The following is a 22,383-nucleotide window of genomic DNA, read 5'->3' on the forward strand; positions in this document are numbered from 1 at the left end:
TAAACTACGTGACAGGAAACTTAGTTTGTGGGCATCACTTGCTGAATCTCTAATTAGGTTTTGCATTGAAAGTAAAAGACTGAGGTGAGAGGAGTGATGTACATACTTAATATTAGCATGTATTTACTGAAAACATTTTAAGATCAATGGCATTTTGTTGACAACCTGTGACACTTAAAACTCTATGCAGGGTGATAATTTGGTTTGAATGCATTATACTAAAACTGTTAAATATTTCAACATAAAAAAGGATCATAGTAGGCAAACATCATCACCATCTTGAATTTATGGCGAGGATATTAAGAGTTTCAAAGTGGTCGATGAAGGACCAGACTCACCTCTACTCCCCAGGATTCGTTGTCAGAGATTGAACATTAACTTGCATATTTAAACATTTTTAATGCAGACTGGCAAACTAACATGTTAGCTGGTGTCAAGAATTGCAGGCCTATCCACATCCAGTCTCTGCAACTATTTAAGAATTCACCCTTTGATTTCTACTGAGTAAGGTCATTGTTTTGAAGAGGTTAATGTTCATGTTACATTGGCTCCACTCATTTGATTGATGTCACACATAGTCTGTGGGTCGAGACAAGGAGTTCAGCTTAGTTTATGAGGAGGCAATTGTAATGTACCAGATCGCTAAGATCCTCGTAATTCAGTCTAATTAAATGTAGTTGTACTTATTACCATCATGAAATGAATGCCTTGTTTTCTAAGAAAGTACTTCTTCCCTAGATGCTCTATGGTGATGTATCATCTACCAGTAATCATTAAAAATATCCAAAATGAAGAAAAGACAAAGTGGCAGCAAACTGCCTCAAACATTTCTTATCTAAAACCACAAATGAAAAAGTCAAAAATATCACAAAATCCTCGCCGTGGTCTGTTGGGGAAGGCCACATGGTTTCAGCAGTACAGACCTGTCCACCATGATAAAGAGAAGGAATCCAGAAGAACCAGAAGAAAATAAAATGTTTCAAGGAAGTAAGTCTACCACTTTAAGAACATTACTGTTTTAAGAAGACACAGATAGTTGGTTAGTAGCTGAATGTGAAAACTGACAGAGAGAGAAACAGCAGCAGCCGTGGAAGCACCAGAAAGGTAAGCTCAATAATCAAAGACAAACCTTCATTCAGAAGCTGGTGAAGCACTGGGGTAAGAGTGTGGGCTAAGAGAAGAGAGAAAACCTAAATACACTCAATACTTCAGTGAAGGAGGCGCTGGGCAAGAATTTGGAAAGTAAATTCTCTAAGGGGAAAATAGTTCAAAGACGAGAACGATAAGGTGACATAGCTGCTAAAAGTGAGTTTTCACTGTTGTATAAGCTGATGAATATGAAAAAGTTAATGTAGAAAATTTCTTCTCACGTTTTATTCCAGTATGACCTCATTCTAATGCCTCAGAATTTGTGTGATCCCAGGTGAAAATTTAAGAAAGTCCAGAAGCTGTTGAACAAGGCAGAAGGGTAACAGAGATTACAGAGTTGAAAAGTGTGGCATTTGAAGAGCACAGGAGGTCAGGCAGCATCCGAGGAGCAGAAGAATTGACATTTCGGTGGGAGAGGGAAACTATATTTATTAGTTTGTGGCAGGGGTGTTGAATTCAGCAGGGGTGAAATGAATTCAGCATGTACCTCTTCCTTCTCTTTCCTTTCGTCAACAGCCACATTTTCCCCTCCTTTCACAAAACCACCATTTTTTAAATCCCTCTGCAAAGCCCAGATTACTCCCATTGCCCCCAGCCTCCTCCATCTTCCCCACAGTGCAGTTGCCAGGAAGGAGAGTAAATTAACATGTACCTTTTCACATAGGCTCTCAGACAGCAGGAAGCAGGCTTCACTGAGCTATCAATTAGGCCAAGGCCTCAATAGAAAAGAAAACATGCATTTTAAAGGGGCCATGCAGTTGCTGGGGATCAGTCCAAGCTTCATGTTAGCCATGGCTGCTTTGGATCTCCCAACCTCAAGATTTTGCCTTGCAGCTCCACTGGGGAGCACTACTCATAGTTCAGGAAGTCCTGATTTGGGAACTAAGCTGCAGCTGTATCTATTCTGTGCCCATACCGAGAGGTGTATTGGGCAGTTAGGGAAAGTCTTGGGCAACTCAAGCAGTTGGAATTTGTCCAGTCTCCTCAAGTGTGCACACATATCTTACCTAACTCTTGAAAGTAAAATTTAATATGCCTCAGTGTTCCCACAACTTGCATATGGTTACTACCAAGAATTTTGTTTGAACTGGTATCGACACTCGATAATCTGGCAAAAATTATATACTTGAAATACCTGAGGTTTAATGTATTATTGTGATCTCCACAGTATCTGAGTAGTCAGTCGAGGATGCCAGTAAGTTTTATTTTAAGGCAATGTTGCATTTGTATTGAACTGATTTGTGCTGTAAATAAAGTATAACAATGATATGTATACCCCCCGCATTACATTTCTATTGCTTAATGTGTGTTTTTACATTGATTATATGGACTTCTTGGTCAACTAGAATATTTGACCAAACCAGAACACTTCTGGTCCCATGGATGTCAGTTAATAAAATGTACTATGTAATAAATCTTATTTTGCCAATTAAAATCAAGTGCCTATTTTATTGAGATTTAAACCTGGTTCGTTCATCCTCTGGGCTAGTAGAGAAAGCAGGATTTATGCTACTCAATGTAGCAGGCCTTGATAACTTTGTGGCAGTGGTAGTTGCTGTAGGTCCTGAAGAGACTGATAATACAAAGAAACCTGAAGTATTCATTGAAAAAGCCACAAAATTCTGCAGAAGAGGTTATTATCACTTTAAGAGCAGTGTCATTTTAAGAAAGATTCAGCCAGCAGCTGATAAGTATTTAAACAGAAGTCAATCAGCACAGGTTCAATGAAATTGTAACAGCTCCACTCAAAGGTAAAAAAGCAGCCAGACTAGGGAGAGAAAAAAAAAGCACAGAAAAAAGACCCAGGTAGTCACAATTGGGTATTAAGGGAGTGTATCAAATAGAGAATTAGACTGAGTCAGGCTCCAGTGTGAATTATATTCGTACAGGAAAGGTTAGAAAATATACCTGTATGGCATGATCCTGGGCTGGGGAGGAGAAAAAAAATACCATTTAAAAAAAAAATTGTTATATTCATAAACAACACAACAACATACTACAGCTAAAATCTTAAAAACAGGGCTCCAAAATAGGAAATATTAGTGACAAACTTAAACAATTGAATATGAAAACAGAAGAAGATGTATACCAAAACAAATAATTTAGAGGAAGGAAAATTTTTATTCCTGAAAAAAAATGCGTATACAGGAAGAACACAGATCACTATTTTGCTGGTGGCAAAAGACAGAAATCCATCTGAAAATGTGAGAAAGTGGCACAACCAGTTTGCACCCCCCGCCTCCCCCCACTTCAATTGTATTCAAAAAATCAGGAAACTTCCCAAGAAGAAACAAAAATGATGTGAGCCCTCTATTTTCATTCTCAATTCCAGGAAGACTCCAAATATTTTATGAGAAGTGTTCAACAGAATTTATAAGATTGGAAATGTTTACAAGTATTTTAAAAGTTTAATTGGCTGCATTTTGCTACAGTACAGAATTTTAAAGCTCTGAACAACTTTAAAAAAATCTACAAGTGCTTTACAAGAAAAAAGATTTCAGAATTGGAAATAAATCATGACAGAACAGCCTGGAAATGCAATTTAAAGTTCTATTAGAAGAACTTTATAGAGTTCAACAGTGATACAAAATTAACAAAGAGTGGTTAAAAACAAGCTGCAAGGACATTATCTAGCTTTACAGTAACCTAAAATAAAACAGTATTCCTGAATACAAGAGACAGTCTTACCAAACATCAGATTTGAAACAAATTGAAATTACACAGTTTCAGATTCTTTCAATGATAACAATTTTAATCTGCTCATTAAGAAGAAATAGAGAAAAAAAAACCTTCTAGCAGATCAAATGCAATTGATGGCCCTACCAGAACACAACATTGGAATTCGTGGAGAAAACAGGTCCTGAATGATAGAATTATTTCAGAAGTGAACACCAACTCAGAAGTAGAAGAAGTCCATGCACTTGTTCACATATTCAATAGATCCCATAGTTGATGATGATTGATGGTGATCCATTCGTGATGAAGGGCTTTTGCCTGAAACGTCGATTTTCCTGCTCCTCAGATGCTGCCTGACCTGCTGTGCTTTTCCAGCACCACTCTAATCTTGACGCAAAATTAAACAAAGACAAAGGAAATTTGCTGTAAGCAAGCTACCTGAAAAAAAGAATATCCCTTCACTGAATATAATGCAAGAGACCATCCAAGTGGTTTGAGGAGAATTTTCTTTTTTAATGGTTTGCAGGTATGGCTAGCTGAGCCAGCATTTGTTGCACATTCCTAGTTGTCAATGGAGAAGGTGGTGATGAGCTCCCTTCGTAAACATCTGCAGATGGTGCAGGCAAACCCACAAAGCTTTAAGAGAGAAAATGCCAAGAATGTGATCCAGCAATACTGAAAGGATGGCAATACATTTTCAAGTAAGGATGATGAGTAGCTTAGAGGGAAACTTGCAGGTAGTTGTGTCATGAGTATCTGCTGTGCTTGTCCTTCTAGATAATGGTGGTCTTGGGTTAGGAAGATGCTGGCTAAGGACCCTTAGCAACTTTCCATAGTGGGACTTGTAGATAGTACACATGGCGCTTCTGAACATCATTGCTGGAGCTTGAATATTTTGGAGATATGGACCAGTCAAATGAGTTGATTTTTCTGGGATGTTGTCAAGTTTCTTGAGTGTTATTGTAGTTACACACATCTAGTCAAATGGAGAGTATTCCATCATACTCCTGATTTGTGCTTTGTATATGGCGGACAGGCTTTAGGGAGTCTGCAGGTGACTCAGTCAGTGCAGGATTCCTAGTCTCTGACTTGCTCTTAAAGCCACAGTACTTATATGGCTAGTCCAGTTCAGACTCTGGTCGATGGTAATGCCCAGGATATTGACAGTGCATGATTCATGATAGTAATTCCATTGACTGTCAGTGTTGATGGTTAGATTGTCTCTTGTTGGAGGTGGCTGTGCCTGGCACAAATAGCACAAATGTTACCTGCACTTGTCAACCATTTATGGATATCATGTGGGGTGAATCAGATTGGCTGAAGACTAGCTTTTGGGATATTGAAGACCTTGAATGGAGACCATTATAGATCATCCACTTGGCCTTTCTGGCTGAAAACTTTTAAAAATGCCTCTGCCTTATCTTTTGCCTTAGCTCTCTTCTCATTATGCACAGGGATATTTATGTGCCTCCTCATAGAGTCATGGAGTTACACAGCAACAAAACAGATCCTTTATTCAAATTATTCTGTACCGACCAGACATCGCAATCTGATCTAGTCCCATTTGCTACATTCAGTGAGTTGTTTAATTGACCGGATGCAGAAGATCTGAAGAGCTTCAATCTGATCTGTTAGTAGTGGAATATCTATCAGTTTCTGCTTGTTCTGTTTAGCATATAGGTCATCCTGTTTTGTAGCTTCACCAGGTTGACACCCCATTTCTAGATATGTCTGGTCATATTCCTGGCATGCCTTCCCAAACTTTCCAGAATCACGGTTGATGTTAATGGTAAAGTGTGTGATACACTTAGTGATGCCATTGCAGATTGTGTCGGAGTACAATTCTGCTGCTAATGGCCCACAGTGACTCATGGATGCCCAGTTCTGTTTGAACTCTATCCCATTTCGGATGATGATAGTTCCACATAACACAATGAAGGGTTTCCTCAGTGTGAAGACCTTTGAGATTCCATTATTTATCATGCTGAATTGTAAACATCTTAAATAAATAAAACCCCATGAGAGTACAAACCATTTTACTCAATAGCTAGGTTTTAAAAATAGCTTTTCTAAAATAACTCAACATGGTTACAGAAATATTTACAAACTTCAGACACACAGAAAAACATACTAGTTACTAACTCAAAGACCAGACCCAAACTCACATCAAATATGATGAAATATTTATATAAATCTCACAGTTTACATTTTACTAATTTGTGAGACAGCTCTCCCAATTTTGGCACTAGCCCCCAGGTGTCGGTAAGGAGGACTTTTCTGTCTCTACATTGCTGAGTTTGCCATTGTTGTTTTGTGGTGCCTTCATCATGACAATTTTTTCTGTCCAGTTTAATTATTTTATTTAGACTTCTTAGCAGTTGATACAGCTGTTTTCCTTGCTAGCTCTTTTCAAAGGACAGTTAAGCATCCAGCATATTGCTGTGGGTCTGGAGTAATGTGTACATGAGATCAGGTAAGGATGGCACATTTCCTTTGCTAAAAGATATTAGTGTTTTTACGAGAACCAAAAATGGATTTACAATCATCATTAGACCCGTGGGTCAGTTCAATTGGATAGCCGATTTGTGATAAAGACTGATGACAACAGTGTGGGTTAAATTCCTGCACTGCCTGAAGTTACCATGAAATATTCTCCTTCTGAATCCCTCCCCTCACCTCAGATTAAACCACCACCAGTTGTTGCTCTCTAATGAGAGAGCAGCCCTACAGTCCAGTAGGACAATAGCAACTTTGGGTTTGCAGATTTTATTGAAAGCATGGATTTGATGGGATTCAAACTCATCTCCAAAACATTAGCAGGGTCTCTGAATTACTAATGGTCATGCCACTGTGCCAAAGCCACCCGTCATCTTGTAAAAGCAGAGAAAAGGGATGTGGAGATTTGTAAGAGCTACTGCAAAATATAATCAATTTCTCATTGTATCAAGCTGGCAGTGTCATACAAATATGGTACCAATTTTCTTGTTGTGGGTCTCAGGAACTGGCCGACTATCTAAAGGTTATAATACAGACGTTGGCCTCGGAAACACATCCATATTTCACATATGAAACATAATATTGCACTTCTAGTTTAGAGTCTGGTTAACTGAGAAATAAATTAAGTAACGTTTTTTCTTTCATAACAGAAAACAAAAAAAGAAAATGTTTGAAAATCTCAGCAGGTCTGGTAGTATCTGTGGAGAGAAATCAGAGTCAATTTTTTGGGTCCAGTGACTCCTCTTCAGAACTCTTTCTTTCAAGTTATAGAACAAAGAACAATACAACATAGGAACAGGCCCTTCAGCCCCACAAGCTTGTGCTGACACATTTTAGTTCCAACAGAAAATTTGATGAAAAGAATTAATAGAATCTGTTCCCTAAAAGTTTATAGGGAACGTAAAGACAATATTTTAAGACAGAAATAATGTTATGTGTATGTATTTTTAAATAATGCTTGATACCATTCATTCCCTTTTTATTGCTTTAAAATGGTAATTGCTAAAATCCTCCTCAAAACACCTCATCTGGTATTAATAGCTAGGTCTCATAGACATGAAACTACCATTACCTAGGGCAGATTGAGCTGGCTAATTCATGTTTATACGAAAAGTTGAAAATTCCATTTTTAGGGGAATTAAAACTAAATCTAATTTTGAAGGACAAGTTCTGGAGAGAAGTTATATTTAGAAATAATTTCAGTCCAAGATTATATCATGTGTCAGGAGGATAAGACAGACTCTGATTATGCAAAGGTTAATGTACAGTGGTAAACCCTACTTTCGTAACCTAAAATGTAATCACCTCCATATGTCAGGAGGACATAACTGTTTTGGGAACAGTAAAGGCCATTCGAGCCAAATAAGCTATTCACTTTTCCATAGCTCAGTCCCAGTTTACTGGCTTCTCACTGTATCATGTAATCTTTTTCAATCGCCATAAAAAGTATTTAATTGCAGCATGCTCCTATTTATACTGTCTGCTTCCACAGTTTTTCCTGGTAACTTATTCTATATCTCTGCCATTCATATTCTGGTTTCCAAACTGTTGCCCTGCGTTTGAATGCTACACTGTAGTGAAACATTTGTGCAGAGTAAATTTTTGAATAACTTTATAATCTTGAAAACTTCAGTTAGATAATACAACATTGTTCTTCTGAAATTAGCAAACTCCTCTGAGGAGTTTCATGGATTGGAAGAACGTATCAGTGATTTGGTGTACAGCTCGTACAATCATCTGACCATTAAGATTAATGAATGGATAGGTAATAGGTAAAGACCAAAATTTCTGACTAGTGCTCTCAATGATTTTGGCTTTGTGATATTGTTATATTGCCCCTAAGATCAAGAATGTTTAACTCCCTTAGTCTTTCCAGATATACATATTTTGAATGAAGAATAATCAAGGTCAAATGTTTAAAGAAATTTAATGCAAACAGAATAAATTTAAGGAGCATTCTAAAATGTGGACAGCAAAATTACTGGCTTCATCTCTTCGTTCTTACACTCAAACTTGCTAAGTTTTATTTTAAGCAGAAAAGATATTGTCCCTATTATAATTTAAACACAATCACTATAATTCGTAGGCCACGAAGAAAGCACCAGTTTCAGAATGTGTAATTCCAGGAGAAAGGTACACTGAAAAATAAATTGAAAGTGCAAGGAAAATGAGCTGCTGGACAAGCTGCTTATACAATTAGTGGTAGGGTTCTGGATAGTATTATAGAACAGAGAGACCTAGTGGTTCAGGTACATAGCTCTGTGACAGTTGCATCACAGGTTGGTAGGGTGTTTAAGAAGGCATTTGTGTGCTTGCCTTCACTGCTTAGATCTTTAATTATTGGAGTTGGGACGTCATGTTGAGATTGTACAGGATGTTGGTGGGGCCTCTTCTGGAGTACTGTGTGCAGCTCTGGTTGTCCTGTTGTGGGAAGGATATTAGTAAATTGGAGAGTTCAGAAAAGATGCTGCTGGGAATGGAGAGTTTGAGTCATAAAAAAGGGTAGCACTTTTTCATTGGAGCGCAGGAGGTTGAGGGGTGACTTTATGGAGATTTATAAAATCATGAGGGGCATAAATAAGATGAATAACAAAGGCCTTTACCCTAAGGGGAGGGAGTTCAAAACTAGGGGACATATCTTTGAGATGAGGGGAGAAAGAGTTAAAAAAGACACAAGGGGCAACTTTTTTTTTAACGCAGAATGTGTGTGGAATGAACTGCCAGAGGAAGTGATAGATGCAGGTACAGTTACAACATTTATAAGACAATTGGATGAGTACATAGTTAGGAAAGGTTTGGAGGGAGATGGGCCAAATGCAGACAAGTGAGACTAGTTTAGTCTGGGAAATGGCTGGTCTGGGTGTGATTTGGAGAACTTCAGGGCAGTGTTATTAAAGTGTAGTTCCAAATTTTGCCTGGACTCTAAAATCTCCAAGGCTGGGTGGGGGTGGTGAGCAGAGGTTGAGTGAAGAGCTCTGTGGGCACCTTTTAAACCTGGTGTTTGGAAACTGGAGTTCAGAACCTCTTCCAACCTGCCAATAAAATGGGGTGCTATACCAGTGCATGCATATATCATGAACTGAGAGGAATGAAATAACATGAAGAAAGCCACCCTGTCATGTGGGGAAGTATTTCCATTTAAAGGCCAACATTCATCCTTCCAAAAAAAATTATTCTGCCAAAGGTTTGATTGATCTTTGCTTGATAATTATGTGATTATTGAAACAGACCAGTATCATTCTCATTCTAATATTAATTGAAAAGGATATTGCTCTGCCTATTGTGTCTGAGTCAGTTCTTTGAAAGAGCTCTCTGATCAGTTCAGTCTTCTACTCTACATAAAATCTTTCAAGTATATTCCTGTTCTCTTTTGAAATTTAGTATCAAATCTGCTTCCACTAATCTTTTAGGTGGTGCATTCCACAGCATTATAATTTGCTCTGCAAAAAAAAAAAAAATTCCTCATCTGCCCTCTGGTTTGAATTTGATAGAACAGCTTATAAGCCCAGCATCTGAGAAGTTGTTTAGTTTTATTTTCCTTTCTGTTGCCGCAGTTATTTCACTCCTTCTTAAATATCAATCTGAAAACCACAACTGACAAAGTTGCATCCTACTCTATCCCTCCTAGGGATGTGACCATCCCACCACCCTGCCCTTAATTAAACCATTCCTGCTGCTGTTCCCCATACTGCTGCTTGAATACCTTTCATTCTTCGAGCTGTACTCTGGAAACGTGCTGACCCTGGGATTTCCTTCCTCCAATTTTCCTCAGAACTTTTGCTGCTGCGCTGGAGACCTGGCAGCTTTGGGGTCATGGCATTTACATTAGAGTTCTAGGCAGGTGAAGAGCACAGATCATGAAAAAAACACAATCAAGCCACTTGGTAATAATTGCAACAGCACTCAGAAGTAAGATTTTTGTGTCATTTTGCAACTATGCACTTGTATTGATGATCTTGACACTTTGGGAACACTGCTGTATTTAATTTTTAATGAACCTCTTTGTACATGTTATAACAAACTTCCAGGGAAACTGGGTCTTGAACCCAGTCTTGTTCCAGGGGTTGTGACATTACCACCATGTCACAAGACCCTATTTATGTCTGTTTCTGAAATACATTCCTAGCAATTGAAATGTCTTGTCACATGATGAAAAGATTGGTTAGCTAATGGAAGAAAGTGGCTATAAATGGGTGCATCATTAACAAGACTTAATTTTAAACACACTTTTAGTTCCAACCGCTGATTGTTATAACATGCATCTTACTAGCTGCAAAACAGAAACCTGCAGGCTTAGGTACAATTTAGACGGTGTACTGTATATGGAATCCTTACACCCGCTTCCCCTGAAGGTATGAAATTGTTTGGGAGATAGTTTAGTCTGATCCCAGCTGATGCTATTACCAGACAAGTCAGTCTTAGACAGAAACCTGGCCTGATAGATATAGATTTATATATATATAATATTTATATATAAATTTTATATATTTTTGTTTTAACAAAAAACAATCTATTTATGATTCCAATTCAAAGACTTTTTAACACCCGAAAAGCATAATCTCATGAATCCCAAAGCATTCCTTTATAAATTGAGAAAGAAATCCACACAAAATAGCACTTGTACAATACCTAAACCTCTGTACTGGTACAGTATCCAAAACACTACTCATGTAATACTAATCCCAGACTTCCTCTATCCAGTACACTGGTACACTTAAGTCACTTGTGGCTTTAACGTTTAGACTGGAAATGCAGATAGCTTCTTCCAAGAGCAATCATATATCTGCTTAAATTTGCTCAGCTTTAAAGTAATCTCTTCACAGTTTTATATCAATACTTCTGGTCTGATACCAACACTGTAAGGTAACCTTGTTCACTACATATCCTTCTCTTCTCAGGAACACTTTTCTACACAGCCATCCTATTTGAAAGGCTTCACAGGACAGCTCTATTCAAAGTCAAAAGTAAAGTTAAAAGTCTCTCTTTCTCAGCAATGCCCATTTCCCTTCTTAAAAGTATAGTTCCAGAACTCTTCAACAAGTCCAGAGGCCCCATAATTTACCTTGCTGAGTTGCAAACAATCTCAAATATCCAGAAGTCCATAATTACTGCAGTAAATCAATTCACTCTGAAGTCAGACTTAAAATTCTATTTTTTAAAAAAAATAGTCATGGCTACAGAAATACTTATAAATTAGTTATTAACTTTGAACGCATTGGAAATCCATCAGTTAATAGCTCAAAACCAGAATACCAAACTTACTTTGAATGGCTTTTTTATATTACATATTTTACATTCTGAATGACATAAAAGCAGATTATTCAGAGGCTAAGGGACAGTGTGCACTGATTCTGGGATTATGGTTGTTGTAAAGGAGATTGATTGGATTGGGAAGGTTCTGTACCTGCAATAGGAAAGGACATCATTTCACCCTCCTGACCTTTTGTTCCTCTCTTCTGCAGCAACTGGAGCAACTTTCATTGGCCTTATGTGTTCCTTCCATTCTTTGACCAGATAAGTGTTACTCTGAATAAAACTCTCATGACTAAGTATTCCCTTTCTCCCCATGTTTCTTATGCAACATCCAATGAAACAGAAAACCACAGCATTTCATTTTTTTATGTGAAGCAATCAATGAATTTCTGGAATAAATGTTTCTTTGAATGATAGTGAAGTTTTAACAAAGGCTGTAAATTTCCCTTATCTAGGCCCTTCCTACTGAAAGGAACAAAAGCAAGACTCAAGCCTTGCAGTCAGGAGTAGGACTGTTTGTAGCATTTTAACAGCATCATGTGAGAGGCTACTGCCAGGGACTGCTATCCATTTAAGGATGTGAATCACTCCTAGAATTCTTTGTCCAATCAAAGGACCAGAAGCACAGCAGCCTCAGCAACACTATTGCTCAGTCTGCAGGAAGGAGGAGGGACATGGTCAGTTTTAGTCACTGTATTGGGGTCAGATGTGCAGGCCCCAGGAACTGAGGGAGTGTAGCGGCCAGCAGCAGTGCTATAGCTGTAGTGAGGACTGACATTACCACTGAGTGACCCTTCTATTGACCATGGAAGAAGATCCCATTACTCAGAGCTGCTAGTTGCCACCAAGCGTTATTCTGTTACCTCATCATGATTCAGCAGCCCTACTATTATGGGTAAGCAAAATGCCAGTGGGGGCAATAAGTGGTCAATAATAAGCCACTTTATTGGTTTAATTGGCAGGCCTGTAGGCCGCTGTACTACTGACTGTCCCACCACTGGTAAGATAACGGTGGCAGCAGAACTTCAGGCTCTCCTCCCAATGTTACGTGGCCTTTCCCCTACCAGCCCACCTCTAAAGGGCCTGGTAAAACCCAACACAAAGTGTCCTAGAAAGTCTTTGCTATTACATCCAGAAGTATTCATTCTCTCCACCACCAATGCTTGGAAGCAGCAATGTTTACTGTCCACTCGATACACGGCACCCATTCACCAAGCCTCCTTGGACAGCACTTTCTAACCCATGACCACTAACATCCAGAAGGACAAGGACAGCAGATAGATAGGGGCACCACCACTTGCAAGTACCCTCCAAATCTGTCATTATCCTGACTTAAAAATAAATGTTCATTCCTTGTGTTGTTGGTTCAAAACCCTGGAACTCCCTTCATACTACACAAAATGAACAGCAGCTTTTCAAGAAGGCAGTTCATCATCACCTCGAAAAGTCAACGAGGGATGGGCAATAAATTCTGGGAGAAAGTGAGGTCTGCAGATGCTGGAGATCAGAGCTGAAAATGTGTTGCTGGAAAAGCGCAGCAGGTCAGGCAGCATCCAGGGAACAGGAGAATCGACATTTCGGGCATAAGCCCTGCCAGAAATGCCCACATCCAGTGAATGAATTTTTAAAAAGTGATGAGTTTTCTTTGAAATAGTCCTTAGAATCAATATAAGTGCAGTGTTTTCACCCAAACAGCGATCCCTGTGAGGAAAGGGCATTTATTTATTGAGTGATTCACCAAAATGCCATGCAGCCTCTTTAATGTATGCACACAAGCATTGAGAGTAGTAATGAGATGTTAAAATTAACTCTCTAGGACTATTCTCATTACTGGCTTCAAATCATTTCCTAAGATGTGGTATTGTGCTAAACCAACAATTCAGTTTATGTTGGATACCACTATACATCTTTAAGTAGACAACAATAGTGTACAAGTTTAATTCAGAAATTAGAGTATTGTTATTGGTCCTACAATTTAAATGTATAAGTTTCCTGTGTGCATTGGTTCTTCTGTTGACAACATTTATCTCAGTAACCGTCCAGTAGCTGAAAGCTGGTTCCCATTACTTTCTATTATCAGTTTTACTTTTTGTTCTGCCTTAATTAGGCATGTGTGGTTGCCATGAGTAATTGAACCTATCAGACATGGAAAATTCCTTCATGTTAAAAGAGTTTAGAAAATATCCTATTTTCTAAATTATTGATGCTATCATCCTAAATCTTTACCACAAGTACTCTTAATGCATTCAATACAAAATCAGTGTGGCATGGAAATCCCTGCAGTATATTAAACTGACTGGTTAAGTGATAATGCATTGTATTGATTGCTATCTATTTATTGCCTAATTTTGTATCGTCTACGCTTATTTGAAATAAATTTTTTTCCAAAGAAGTGTTTGGCAGCACAAGCATAAAGTTAATTCTTGAAGGGGTGTCAAATGAACTTAAAAGTTATATTTTTGTTAAAAATATATTTTAGTGCTGTAGTCAATATTTTGCCATAGTTATTACTTTTCTTATGTCTTGTTTCCATTAGCTGGTGCAAACATAATGTTACACATGGCATTGATATTTGCAGGGTGATAGGAGAGAGCAGCAGCTATGGTTGTGGAGATATTGTCAAATTTAATGACAGGATTCCATTCGAATTTTTTTTACTCTATTACATGTCAGGTTGAATGCTGGCCAGTATCAATGAGAATCCACAGCCAAGGACCTCAGAGGATTGTCCTCAGAAATTAGAGAAGGTCAGGGATTGGCAGGGAAGGTGTTTGGAGTGTGGTAGCTGAAGGGCAGAGGTTGAAATTACAGGGGTGGACAGAACAGAAGGAGGGAGAGACTGTGGCTTTGATGAGGGGAATGGATTTTAGCTCTTTGCCTTAGGGAGAAGGGAAAGGTATTCCTGTTCCTCCTGGCCCATAATCGGCGCTGGGAAAGCAGGAATGGAGGTTCCCATCTGTCTTAAGACTTAAGGTTTTCTAGAATCATGGAGTCCTACAGAATGGAGACAGGCTCTTTGGCCCAAACTGGTCCATGCCCACCAAAATGTCCACCTACACTAATACCATTTCCCTGCACTTGGCCCATATCCTTCTAATCCTTTCCTATGCATGCATTTGTCCAAATGCATTTAAAATGTTATTCATGTACCGACCTCAACAACTTCCACCAGCAGCTCATTCCATATGCTTACAAACCTCTTTGTAGAAAAAGTTGCCCCTCAGGTTCCCTTTCGTCCTTTCCCCTCTAACCTTAAACTGATTCCCCAACCCTGGGAAAAAGACTGAATGCATGCTTCTCATGATCTTATACACTTCCATAAGATACACCCTCAGACTCGCACACTCCAAAGAAAAATGTCCTAGCTTGTCCAATCTCCCCCTATAACTTAGACCCTTGAGTCCTGGCAACATCCTTGTAAGTTTCTTCTGCATTCTTTCCCATTTAATGACATCCTTCCTACAGCAAGGTGACCAAAATTGAACACAATACTCCAAGTGTGGCCTCACCAAAGTCCTGTACAACTGCAACATAATTTAACCAACTTTAATACTCAATGCCCTGACCGATGAAGACCAATGTGCCAAAAGCCTTCTACGTTGCCCTGTCTACCTGTGACTCCTCTTTCAGAGAACCATGCACCTGAACTCCAAGATCCCTCTGTTTCACTACACTTCTTAAGGCCCCACCATTCACCATGAAACCCCTACCTTGATTTGACTTTCCAAAATGCAAAACCTCACGCTTATCTCTATTAACCTCCATTTGCCATTTCTCAGCCCACTTCCCCAGCAGATTAAGGTCCTGCTGCAATTTATGATAACCTTCCTCACTGTCCACAATACAGCCTAATTTAGTGTCATCTGCAAACTTATTAATCATCCCTTGTGCATTCCCATTCAAATCATTGATATAGATAACAAACAACATGGGCCCAACACTGACCCCTGAGGCATTCCACTACTTACAGGCCTCTAGTGTGACAAGCATCCTTCTACTATCATCCTCTGCTTCCTACCATCAAGCCAATTGTGTATCCAATTTGCCAGCTTGCCCTAGATTCAATGCAATCTAGATTCCAGAACAGCGTGTCATGTGGAACCTTATCAAAGGTCTTACTGAAATCCATATAGACTACGTCTACCTCCCTGCCCTTGTCAACCTTCCTGGTCACTTCATCAAAGAACTTTAACAAATTTGTGAGGCATGATCTCCCATGCACAAAGTCATAATGACTGCTCCTAATCAAACCCAATCTTTCTAAATGTATGAATATCTTATCTATCAGAATCTTCTCAAGTAACTTACCCACCCCAGACATTAAACTTACTGGTCTATAGTTCCCAGGTTTTTCTTAGTAGCCCTTCTTGAATAGTGACACAGCATTCGCTACTCTCCAGTCTCCAGGACCTTACCCATGGCTAACGATGATGCAAAAATATCATCCAGGGCCCTTGCTATTTCTTCTCTAGCCTCTAGCAGTGTTCTTGGATATATCTGGTCAGGACCAGGTGATTCATCTACCTTCATAAATTCTAATACATCCAGCATCTCCTCGACTGTGAAATGAACTGTCCCCAAGATATGACTACTAGCTTCCCCAAGTTCCCAAGTCTTCATGTCTTTCTCCATGGTAAACACAGAGAAGAAATATTCATTGAGGACCTCGCCCATCTCCTATGGTTCTACACATGCATGTCCACTTTGATCCTTGAGGAATTTTATTTCTCTTCAGTTATTCTTTTTCCTTTAATATACTTAAAGTACCTCTTTGGATTCACCCTAATCTTCTCAGCAAAGGCTACCTGATGTCCCCCTTTCGCCTTCCTGATTTTTTTCTTCAGTAAACTCCTTTATTCCCTGTATACCTCCAGGGATTCCCTTGATCCCAGCTGCCTACACCTCAGCCACAACTCCTTCTTTTTCTGGTCAAAGCCTCAATATCTCTTGTCATCCAGGGTTCCCTATTCCTGTCAACCTTGCCCTTCATTCTCACAGGAGCATACCGACCGCGAACTCTAGCTACCTCACTGCTAAAGGCACTCCCCCCACCCCTCAACTTGCCAGAGGTCCCTTTGCCTGCAAACAAACTACTCCAATCAATCCCTGCAAGCTCCTGTCTAATTCCATCAAAATGCACCTCGTCCCAATTTAGATCTGGAACCTGTGGACCAGTTTTGTCCTTCTTCATAACTATTTTAAAATTAATAGAACTATGGTCACTGGGCCCAAAGTGCTCCCCCACTGTTACCTCCGTCACCTGTCCAACACTATTTCCCAAGAGAAGGTCAAGGTTTGACCGATTTCAAGTAGGACCCTTTATATACTGCTTGAAGAAACTTTCCTGAATGCACTTAACAATTTCCACCCCATCTAAGCCCCTGAACACTATGTTAGGAAAATTAAAATCCCTTACTATGATAACCCTATAGCTCCAGAAAGTCTTCCCAATCTCTCTACATATTTGTTCCTCTTAATTCCTGTTGACTATTTGGCGGCCTATAGTACAACCCCAATAATGTCACCATACCCTTCTTATTTCTTAGCTCCACACACAAAGCCTCACTGCATGAATCTTCAGTTATGTCATCTCCGATTACAACTGTGTTATGCACCTTAATCAAAAATGCAACTCCCTGTTCCCTGTCTCCACCACCTCTGTCCTGACAAAAGCATCTATACCCTGGCACATTAAGCTGCCAGTCCTCTTCCTCGCTTAGCCACATTTCTGTAATGGCTGTGATATCCCAGTCCCATGCACCTATCCACCCCTTGGCCTTACCTGCCAGCCCTCTTGCACTGAAATAAATGTCATTTAATCCAACAGGCATTCGTTGCTCCCTGTTGTGTTCCAGCCTGACCTGTCTCTTCACTTTACTATTTCTGATTATACTGTATCTCTATCCAACCTTGCACTTGCTTCCCTGCTATTGAGGATCCCTGCCAATCTAGTTCAAACCTTCCCTTCTGAATGGAACCTGATATGTTCTGCAGCAAAGGGTCTCAGAATTGGAGGAATAGAGTCATATTCCAATGGCAGATCCACCTTTCCAAATTGGGTTACCTGGCTCACTCCAAATGGGCATTGTTTTATCTGTCTCGTAACAATGATAAAATATGGACTGTTCATTTTCAAATTCCATCAGCAGGTTTTAACATCTGGAACCTCTATGGACTGAAGTGTGTTTATAAAGGAAAAAAACAGGTGATTATTGTAGCCAGAAGCTGAGTTGTATGACTTTATTGGGCTTTTTAAAAAATATGATGTTCAGTGATTGAAGGAAGGTAAGATACGGAAATGATTGTGAATAAGAAGTTTCAGCTGTGTTTAATGGTACTGTGGTCAGATAAGGTATTCATGTTTCATCCAGCTTGACAAGGAATTTGTTATTTGTCCACTCACTTCCTCCTCTTCCTCTCTTTTGCTTCCTCCTCCTCCTATCTTGCTCCTCCTCGTTCCCAGGTATGTGGTCTATATGTATGTATATGTAGGTATGTATAGAGGCTGTGCCATTATGCTGGTGAGATTGCACAGCCTGCAGCAGACCATGTTGAATCATGGGACACATTCTACCAAATACTGCAGAGTTCCTCCAGAGGTATCCATGCAATAGAAGCACTGCCTAGGTATATTAATGTTTTGTTTGATAACATTTAATGCGACAGTTTGATTTTAATTTATGCATGCTGCCCATGTATGCATGAGTTCAGTGCCAGATCCTGGTACTTAACGGACCTTGAGGCCTTTAGTTTCTTGTGGTGGCTCAATTACAAATGGAATAATATATAACTGGAAAATAAAGCTGCCAAGATGCTGAGCATTAATCTGTAGGATATGTTGCCCATCTCATACACCAGTTGGACATCGAGGATTTGGAATCCACTTCCAGTCATGTCAATTACAGATGATACAGCAGAAAATACATGCGCAATTAATTTGCCCTCCGAAGAAGAGGTACACTGGACTTGAAATGTTAACTCTGTTTCTTTCTCCACAGATGCTGCCAGTCCTGCTACATTTCTCTAGCATTTTCTATCTTAGTTATCAATTAAATAATTATGGCCTCAGTTTAAAACCTAAGACCTTGCAGACTCAAAAGATTGATAAACTGTATATTCATTTATCCTCCTCTTTATAATAGATACTGTACTCTTATTAAACTTCATAAACATATTAATGTGAGTTTTAATTATGCATTTTATTATTTTAAGTGGGTTTGTAAGTAGCAAACTACTTCTTCCTTTTACTCAAGAAAATCTTGTAATTGGCTCCTTAATTTTGAACTTGTGAATTATGTTTCAATTGATGTGTGATCCATCTGCATACTAAACATACTTTAAACTCTTCATTGTGACCAGTTGAGGAGGATAAAGAGAGATGAAATGATTCACCCCTCCTCATAGTAGTATCTCCCAAAGAAAGTGAAAATATTGCATATACTGTTTCGGGTTTCAATTGAGGGGAGAGAATTATTCCTTGTCTCCTGGCGAGAATTTATCTCTCTTGCTTTACCTTCTTTGAGTAGCTTTTCACCCCTCTCTGTTACATCATTCACCTTGCTATGCTGGAATACAAGGGACTAGATTGCACTGTCTGGAAGCAAGGACCCTAGTCAGCTTACTTGAAGTTAGAATATACGATATCACTCCTGCTGGGCATCAGCAACTTTAAGTGGGAATACAGAGCTCTAAACACTTCTACAAACTCAGCAACTGACATTTGAGATGAATCATCAGCTAACCCTGAATTTAAATCAGTCTCTAAAATTAGTGTTCAAATGTGTAGATCAGGGCATTAGTTGGAATGGTGAAATTGAAAATAGCACAGCTAGAGTTAAATCCCCAACAGTATATGCTTCTGACATCACATGCTGCCTTCTCAGCATCTGCACTAGCAGCCTGGTCAAAATGGTGTGGTCAACAGCAGAAATGTGCATGTTCAGTCGGAATGCCATTTTGGACCTGATTCACTCCCGTCACCCTAAAAGTTAAAGCACTTTGCAACCAGATTTTGTGATCTGAATGATGGATACAAGCCTGCAAAAGTCGATTGGCAATAATATAAAACAAAGAACTGTGGTTGCTGGAGATCCGCAATGAACAAAAACAGAAATTGCTGGAGAAACTCAGGAATTCTGGCAACATTTGTAGAGAGAAATAGAGTTAAAGTTTCCAGTGATCATTCTTCAAACTGATATAGTAGCAAATCTGCTGAGTTTCCCCAGCTATTTCTATTTTTGTTTGTTTCAAAGTCCATTGGTACACGAGGTAAGTGACAATTACAGTAAAATCCAGGCTCATGTATCCAGGATGTCTATATGTGTACTGAAATGAACAGTATCATGAATGGAAGTATATTCTCACTCTGTTCAATCACCCCATAATCTTTGTATGTTATGATCTGCCTGTACTGTACATAAAACAAAAATTTCACTGTACTCAAGTACACATGGCAATAATAAATCAAATAAAATTAAATAATTCATTTATTACTTATTCATCTTTTTTAGTTTTGCTGGCACTAACATTGACATGAGACTTTAGTGTTAATTGTTATGTTCTGCTTTGGCCCAAGTAGAAATATGGAACTAATGGCTTTCCTAATGGGAATTGCCTTCTTATCTGATTTGTTATGAAGAAGAGGAAGATTGACAATGAGATTAGACGTTCTTGTGGGCTAATGAAAAATTAGCTTTATAGCCAGCAGAGTCTTGGCACACAATTCTGCTTGGGTCTATATGCTTACTTACATAAAGATTTGAATTTTTTTAAGGTCTCATTAACTCTCGTGCAAATGTGTTCTGATGTGGCTGCAAAAAGTATACTGAGCCAAATTCCTCTGGAAGCCAGGAACCCACCTTAATGTATACACCTGGTCTTGAAAAGGGAGGGGTTACAATAATAAATCTGCTCACTGTCCCTTGTGACTGATTTTGTAAGACCAGAGTGAACTAAGTAATATCCCAGCATTATCAGGCTTGTTTGATTTTTGTCTGTCCAAAGCAGAAATTTAGGTTTCTTTCTCTCTTTAACCATCAGATTAAGGAGCAGATGTATCTCATTTCAGAGTCTTATTGGGAGAATACTTCCTTGCTGCCTATAAGGACACACATAAGCCAAGAGAGCATTTCTGTGGTTTCAGCTTCATGAATGCCTTCATTTAAAGACTTCAGAAGCAACATCTCTAAAAGCCTGGATAATCATCTATAGACACATTCTTACAAGTAGAATCACTAAAATCTACATATTGTAGACACTGAGTCAGACACACCATAAATGGTGTATAAGTCACAAGGGAGAAAAAGCATCTGACCTTTATCTGTCCTCAATTATCAAATTACTTTGACACTGTCTGAACTATGAACACTCAATGTACTCAACATTTACAATGTCTCTGCTAATTGGCAGTAGCTTGGCAAACAGAAAATCATCACATCATCTTTGAAATTGCTATTAAACCTTCACTGCTATATGGCTTCTGTTCTTGCTTTCATCTTGAGTCTCACTGATGACATCTTTAAACATGCAACTATACATATCTAAATTTGAAGAAACGAATTAGGAGTAGAAGTTGGCTCTTTGGTCCATCAATCCCGTTCCACCATTCAATGTAAGCATGATGATTCTGTTAGTGTTTCAAATTCTAAATTCCAGTCTATCAACAATAACCTTTGATCCCCTTGCCTAACAAGAATCTATCTACATGCACCATAAAAATGTTCGATACGCCTATTCCAGTACCTTCAGAAACAGCAAGTTCCAAAGTTGTGGAATGCTAAAAAAAAAATCTTCTCCATCGTAAAAGGGCAACCCCTAATTTTAAAACAGTTCCACCTTGCTGGGTTAGGTGAATGGGCCAGAACTTGGCAGATAGAAATTAACGAGGAACAGTACGAGGGTATCTCTTTTGGTCAGAAAAATAAAAAAGCCAACTTATTATCTGAATGGAGCAAAACTTCAAAATACTTCAGTGCAAAGAGATTTGAGTGCCCTCATGCATGAGTTGCAGAAAACAGGTATACAGGCAAAGTAATCAATAAGGAGGGCAAGTTGAATTTTAACGTTTATAAATGTAAGGAAGAGTTGTTGCAATTGTGCAAGGTATTGGTGAGATTGCATCTGGGGTCCCCATACAATTTTGGTCCCCGTACTTGAGCAGTTCAGAGAATGTTCACTAGATTCAATCCAGAGATGAAAGACTTAATTTTTGAGGAGAGCTTGAACAGTTTAGGCTATACTCACTAGAGTTTAGAAGGATGAGAAAATATCTAATTTAGATGTATAAGTTTCTAAAAGGGATTGAAAGTAGACATCGAGCAGATATTTCCCCTTATGGGACATTCTAAAAAAAGAGGTTATAATTTTTGGCTAAGAGGTGGCAGATTTAACATCCGAGACAAAGAGAAATTACTTCTCTCAAAAGCTTGTGAATCAATGAAATTTCCAGAGTGTGGTGGACACAAGGACACAGAATACGTTTAAGCAGGAGATGGACAGATTTTAAATGAGTAATTGGCTAAAGGGTTACAGAAATGGTCAGGAATATAGAATTGAGGCTGAGATGAGATCAACCATTATCCCATTGAATGGTGAGGCAGGCTCAGGGGGCTGAATTACCTGCTCCTGCTGCTAGCTCTTATTTTCTTCTGAGAGTAAGTGGGAATTGGGGATTGCGGTGAATGATCAGCCATGATCATATTGAATGACATGCAGGCTTGAAGGGCTGAGTGGCCTACTCCTACTGCTATTCTCCATGAGTCTACATAGCAACTCCGATCCCAAAGTGAAACGTGGTTGAATCAACCATAA

Source organism: Chiloscyllium plagiosum, unplaced genomic scaffold (genome assembly GCF_037043375.1).
Source record: "Chiloscyllium plagiosum isolate Xiang-an unplaced genomic scaffold, Cpla_swu_hap1 HiC_scaffold_3, whole genome shotgun sequence".
NCBI classification, from domain to species: domain Eukaryota; kingdom Metazoa; phylum Chordata; class Chondrichthyes; order Orectolobiformes; family Hemiscylliidae; genus Chiloscyllium; species Chiloscyllium plagiosum.